This window comes from Arachis ipaensis, chromosome B10 (assembly GCF_000816755.2).
Source record: "Arachis ipaensis cultivar K30076 chromosome B10, Araip1.1, whole genome shotgun sequence".
Taxonomy (NCBI): domain Eukaryota; kingdom Viridiplantae; phylum Streptophyta; class Magnoliopsida; order Fabales; family Fabaceae; genus Arachis; species Arachis ipaensis.
Genome location: NC_029794.2, coordinates 92,503,587 through 92,510,964, shown reverse-complemented (window position 1 = coordinate 92,510,964; position 7,378 = coordinate 92,503,587).

Below are 7,378 nucleotides of genomic sequence, written 5' to 3'. Positions count from 1 at the left end.
TTTTGAAAAAGATTTGATTTTTAAAATCTCAATTAATGACTTGATTCACAAGAAATCACAAGGTATGATTCTAGAACTTAAAGTTTGAATCTTTCTTAACAAGCAAGTAACAAACTTCAAATTTTTGAATCAAAACATTAATGATTATGTTATTTTCGAAAATTTGATATAAAAATAAGAAAAAGATTTTTGAAATTTTCGAAAATAACTAAGAATTTTGAAAAAGATTTGATTTTTGAAAAAGATTTTGAAAAAGATAAGATTTTCAAATTGAAAATTTGATTTGACTCATAAGAAACAATTTGATTTTAAAAACTTTTGAAAAAGTCAACTCAAATTTTCGAATTTGATGAGAGAAAAAGGGAAAGATATTTTTTTTTTGATTTTTGAAATTTTTATGAAATCATGAAAATTATGTAATGCATGAAATTTTTAGATAAAAACAATGAATGCATGCAAGAATGCTATGAATATCAAGATGAACACCAAGAACACCATGAATGTCAAGATGAACATCATAGACACAATTTTGAAAAAATTTTAATGCAAAGAAAACATGCAAGACACCAAACTTAGAATTCTTTAATGCTTACGCACTAAGAATTCAAGAATGCATATGATAAACATGAAAAGACACAAAATAAAAAATCATCAAGATCAAACAAGAAGACTTACCAAGAACAACTTGAAGATCATGAAGAACACCATGAATGCATGAAATTTTCGAAAAATGCAAGATGCACATGCAATTGACACCAAATTTATGATATGACTCAAGACTCAAACAAGAAACATGAAATATTTTTTATTTTTGTGATTTTCTAAATATCTGAGTCATTTTGGGGCATCTCCAGGATATAAAAATTAATGGGAAATGTGAGCCCCTTAATGCCCACTAATACATCTTCAGCAACTCCAGCCACTGTAATAATGCTTTTATCTGCTAACACAAAACGAGCTGCGACCTTTTTAAGGGAGGGAGCCTCAAAATATCATATATAGACAAAGGCATTATACTCACACATGCTCCTAAATCACACATGCAGTCAGAAAATACTACACCACCAATAGTACAATTAACCATACATGGACCTGAGTCACTACACTTTTCAGGTAAACCTCCCATTAAAGCAGATATGGAACTACCTAAAGGAATAGTTTCTAATTCATTAATTTTGTCTTTATGTATACATAAATCTTTTAGAAACTTTGCATATTTAGGTACCTGTTGAATAACATCAAAAAGAAGAACAGTTACCTCAACCTTTTTGAATATCTCTACCATTTTGGGATCAGGTAACAGCTACTTCTTGGGCTTCCTTGCAAGTTGTGGAAATGGAATGAGAGTGGTGTCTTCTGCAGTATCTGCGCCCTGTGGTGCTTCCTTCTGTGGTTGGAGTTCTTCTTTTTCAGCTATGTCCTGTATGTCCTCTTCCTCTTCAACATCTTCTATTTCCACTACCTCTTCAGCTGAGGCGTTTTCTGGTGGGCTTGGCTCCTCCTGATTCCTCTCCTATAGTGTGGTTCCGGACCTTAGGGTGATGGCATTAATGCCATCCTTTGGATTGGGTAATGGTTGAGAGGGGATTCCACTGGAGCTCAAAGGCTGGTTATTGGAGTTATTCATTGATCTAATCTGTGAGACAAGAGCTTGCAAAGTAGAGTTCAGACCATTTAGTGTAGCATAAAGGTTATTTTCCATGGTCTGTTGTCTCCGATCAATAGATTGTAGTAAGTCATTATTAGAAGATGAGGAAGGATAAGTAATTTGAGAGGTCTGCTGTTGGGTATTCTATGGTCCTTGGGATTGCCTCAGGTGAGGTGCTCTGTAGGGCTAGTTTTGGTTTTGCTGCCTGTTGTTATTATTATTCCACCTCTGATTTTCCTGATTGTCTCTGCCTCCTCTGTTGTTGTTGTCCCTCCAATTCTGGTTAGAATTTTCCTGCCATCCATGGCTGTAATTGCCACCTTGTTTGTACCCTTGGTTAGGGTAGTCATAGAAGTTATGAGTGGCTGCCACGGTGTTGTCTTCCTGTTGGAGCTGCAGACATTCATCAGTATAATGGCTATAATCAGCACAGACTCCACAAACTCTCTGTGGGACTAACTGTTGGTTTTGCTGTGGTGGAGAAGGTTGAGCTTGCTGAACTTGTTGTTGATTCAATTGCATCTGCTTTAGTAAGTTAGTCATTTCTCAGATACTCTGAGTTAGAGCAGCAGTCTCTCTGCTAGAGGATACTTCTGCGACGGCTTTTGAGCGGCCTTGTTTCTGCCTGTGATTCTGAGTAGATTCAGCTAAGTCGCTGATCAATTGCCATGCCTCATCAGTGGTCTTGTACTTTTTCATAGATCCATTGCTAGCACTTTCTAATGTGGTCTTATCTTGGGGCCTCATGCCCTGTGTGACGTAACCAGTAACACTATCTTGTCAATCATATGGTGGGGGAATTCTTCCAGAAGATTATTGAAGCGCTTCCAGTATTCATAGAGAGTCTCGGATTCGTCTTGAACAATCATGGAAAATGTCTTTCCTCAGTTTATCAGTAACTTCAGCTGGAAAGAATTTTTCCAAGAATTCTCTTCTAAGTGTATCCCAGTCGGATACAGTTGCTGCGGGTTGAGTGTAGTACCACTCTCTTGCCTTTTCCTCAAGAGAAAACAGGAAAGCTTTCAACAAAATTGAAGTTTCATCTGCACTATCACGCCTGACAGTAGAACAGGCTGCTTGAAAATCTCTCAGGTGCTTGATAGGCTCTTGAGCAGGTAAGCCATGAAACTTGGGCATCAAATTGAGCAGTGCAGTCTTTATTTCAAAGTCCGTAGCCACCGCTGGATGATGGGCTTGAAACGGTTGCATTGTAAAATTAGGGGCTCCAGCCTCCTGGATAGTAACTCTCCTAGGTGCTGCCATGTCACCTACACGTAAATCAACCGAATCAGTAGAACGGGGGCTAGTTTCTTCCTCAAATGACGTTTCAGATCCGCCCTCTGAGAGGACTAACCGACGCCGAGCTTTCCTTATTCGTGAAATAGTTCTTTCAATCTCAGGATTGAATACTGGCAAGCTTGGATCAGGAAGTGAACGCGTCATCTAACGAAAGAAACAAGCAGCTCATATTAGCAAGATAAAATAAAATGCAAATAAATAAATTCCAATCAATAACTTAGCACTCTATTGCAACTCCCCGGCAATGGTGCCGAAAATTGACGTGGCGAATATTGGCGAGTCAAGAATTGTTATAAAATATGCGTTGCAAGTATAGTTCTTAACCAACCAGAAATCCGCTTATCAATTTAGAAGGGTGTCACAAAAATTAAAATCAAAATACTGGGAGTATGAATATCAGGTCATCTCCCAACGAGTTGTAGAAAGGTGTGCTATTTTATTAATCAGATGTTTTCAAAAAGAGTTTGAGTTGAATAAACAGGAAATTAAATTGGAGAAATTAAGTAATTTAAATAAAAGCCTTGACTAGGAGTAGATTAGTTGGAAGCCCTATTCTTGTTGCAGTACTCTCAAGATTAATTGATAATTGAAGGTTGTTCTATTAGTTATCCCTTACTGGGTAAGGGAAAGTTAAACAAGTTGGAATGCTATTTCTATTCACAAGTTCCAATCCACTCAATTGAAAAGGATTAGTGTCAGTGACTAGAGAACATTCTAACAATAAACCCAATTACAATTTTTCTTTTAAGCACCCCAGCTCAAGGGTTCCTTTCAATCAACTCCCCATCAAGTTAGGGAACTACTCGCTTATTGTGAATGTATAACTCATAACATAGGAAAGGGAATTAAAGAAAGACATGATAAATAAAACTTAAAGGAATCTATTAAAAATAAAAGTAACTCTTGTATTAATAAATTCTAAAATAATCCAATAGTAAAATTGAGTAAATTAAAGGACATGGAAGAGTAAAGCCAAGTAAAGAAAACGAACTAGAATGACCAAGTCTTGATGAGATAATAACTCTTCTCAATATTCCAATGCAAAGAGCAATAGAAATTAAAATCCTAAGAACTATGAATGTGTAGAGAGAAAACTTAGAGGAGGAGTAAAACTGGATCTAAAACTAAAATTTTGTAGAATGAATGTTGTTGTTGGTCTCTGCATGTTCTCTGGCTCTAGTCTGCCTTTCTGGGCCGAAAACTGGGTCAAAACAGGGCCCAAAATTGCCCCCAGCAAATTCTGCAGATTATGCAGATCGCTCACGTCACGCGATCGCCTCATTCATGCGGACGCGTCATTCGGCGTTTTGCTCTGCCACGCGAGCGCGTCGTTTACGTCTCCGCGTCACTTGTGCTATTCCAATCCGCGCGGTTGCGTGAGCCATGCGGCCGCGTCACTGCGATTTCCTCTCTTTCGCGCGGTCGCGCAAGCCATTCGGCCGCGTCACTTCTCGCTGGTCATCTCCTCAATTTCTTGTGTTCCTTCCATTTTTGCAGGCTTCCTTTCCAATCTCCACTTCATTCATGCCCTATAAAGCCTGAAACACTTAACATACAGATCACGGCATCGAATGGAATAAAGGGAAATTAAAATACATAATTAAAAGTCTCTAGGAAGCAAGTTTTCAATCATGTAATAATTTTAGGAAGGAAATATAAATGCATGCTAATCATATGTATAAGTGGGTAAAGATCACGATAAAACCACACAATTAAGCACATTATAAACCATAAAATAGTGGTTTATCAGCCCTCCTAGAATTTATGGTTTGTGCTCTAGCACCACACATTACACCGATCAATGCCACCAAATTTAAGAGGAGTACACCCTTGCCGTAGCCAATGTGAACTATAACAATCGTGCACCCTACCTCTCTCAAGGCCAAAACAACTACTCTCATGGCAATAACTCCAATCAAGGGTGGATGGACAATGCACATGGGAGCAATCAAAATCAAAGGTGGAACAATTCCTCTTCTCACTACAACAACAACCACCAATCTTCATCCCAATACCACCATAACAACAACAACAATAACAACAACCAAAACCACCACAACCAAGCATCCCATCAAAACCAAAACAACTACACCAAATACCAAGCACCACATGAAAGAAAGCAAAGAAAACTCCGGAGTTTGATTTAAACATGCTTCAAGTATTCAAGAAGGTTGAGGTAACCATTCCACTTCTTGATGCTATTCAACAAGTTCCGAAGTATGCAAAATTTTTAAAGGACTTGTGAACACATAAAGATAGGATTAGTGAGTTGGAAACTTTGTCATTGGGTAGTTCCATCTCTTCATTGATGAAGCCTAATCCGGAAAAGTGTAGTGACCCCGAACCATTTTGGTGTCTTGTCGTATTGGTGGAGTTGCTTTTCATGACTGTATGTGTGATCTAGAGGCTTGCGTGAGCATCATGCCGCTCTCTATATTTGCAAGTTTGAAATTGGCTCCATTGAAAAGGTCGGCCGCCAAATTTGCCTTAGCCGACAAAAGTGTGATCACTGTAATGGGAATAGCGGAAGATTGATGCCAGGGCATCTTGGCCAGTTTCACTGACCTTTTCTTTACTGTTTTTTGATTGATGTTGACAGAGGTGAATTAGTCCTTCAATTGAATGAGGACTCCCTTGTGTTTACAACTCAAGGTTACCCTTCTGTAAACATGGAAAAGAGTCACTGTAAGCTTCTATCAAAACAGAGTCAACCAGAGCCCCCACAGTAAAACTCTAAGTTTGGTGTTGGGAGGCCACAACCAAACTCTAAGTTTGGTGTTGAACTCCCATATCCAAACTCTAAGTTTGGTGTTGGGAAGTCTCAACAATGCTCTGAACATCTGTGAGGCCCCATGAGAGCCCACTGTCAAGCTATTGACATTAAAGAAGCGCTTGTTGGGAGGCAACCCAATTTTTATCTAATTTTTATTTTCATGGTTTTTCATGTTTTATTAGGTTCATGATCATGTGGAGTCACAAAATAATTATAAAAATTGAAAACGGAATCAAAAACAGCAGAAAAAAAAACCACACCCTGGAGGAAGACGTTACTGGCGTTTAAACGCCAGTAAGAAGCACCTGGCTGGCGTTCAACGCCAGAACAGAGCATGGTTCTGGCGCTGAACGCCCAAAATGGGCAGCATCTGGGCGTTTGAATGCCAGAATTGCACCCTGGAGAAGAGCTGGCGCTGAACGCCTAGAACAAGCATGGTTCTGGCGTTCAACGCCAGAAATGGGCAACAAATGGGCATTCAACGCCCAGAACAAGCACCAATCTGGCGCTGAACGCCCAGAGTTGTGTGCAAGGGCATTTTGCATGCCCAATTTGGTGCAAGGTTGTAAATCCTTGAACACCTCAGGATCTGTGGACCCCACAGGATCACCTCAGGATCTGTGGACCCCACAGGATCCCCACCTACCTCCACTCACTTCTTCCCACCCCTCTTTCACACAATCCTATAAACACTCTTCCCCAAAACTCTTCACCAATCACCTCAATCTCTCTTCCCTATCACCACTTCACCACTCACATCCATCCACTCTTCCCCATAAACCTACCTCATAAACTCCACCTACCTTCAAAATTCAAAATCAATTTTCCACCCAACCCACCCTAAATTGCCGAACCTAACCCCCCCTCCCTTCCCTATATAAAGCCCTCCATTCTTCCTCATTTTCACACAACACAACCCTCTCTTCTCTTCTTGGCCGAATACACCTCTCCCCCTCTTCTCCACATTTCTTCTTCTTCTTCTTCATCTATTCTTTCTTTTTTTGCTCGAGGGCGAGCAAAATTCTAAGTTTGGTGTGGTAAAAGCATAAGCTTTTTGTTTTTCCATTACCATTGATGGCACCTAAGACTGGAGAATCCTCTAGAAAAGGGAAAGGGAAGACAAAAGCTTCCACCTCCGAGTCATGGGAGATGGAAAGATTCATCTTCAAAGCTCATCAAGACCACTTCTATGATATTGTGGCCAAGAAGAAGGTGATCCCTGAGGTCCCTTTCAAGCTCAAGAAGAATGAGTATCCGGAAATCCGACATGAAATCCAAAGAAGAGGTTGGGAAGTTCTAACAAAATCCATCCAACAAGTTGGAATCCTAATGGTTTAAGTGTTCTATGCCAATGCATGGATCACTAGGAACCATGATCAAAGTAAAAACCCAAATCCAAAGAATTATATTACAATGGTTCGGGGAAAATACTTAGATTTTAGTCTGGAGAATGTAAGGTTGGCGTTTAACTTGCCTATGATGCAAGGAGATGCACGCCCCTACACTAGAAGGGTCAACTTTAATCAAAGGTTGGACCAAGTCCTCATGGACATATGTGTGGAAGGAGCTCAATGGAAGATTGACTCCAAAGGTAAGCCGGTTCAATTAAGAAGACTGGACCTCAAGCCTGTAGCTAGAGGATAGTTAGAGTTCATACA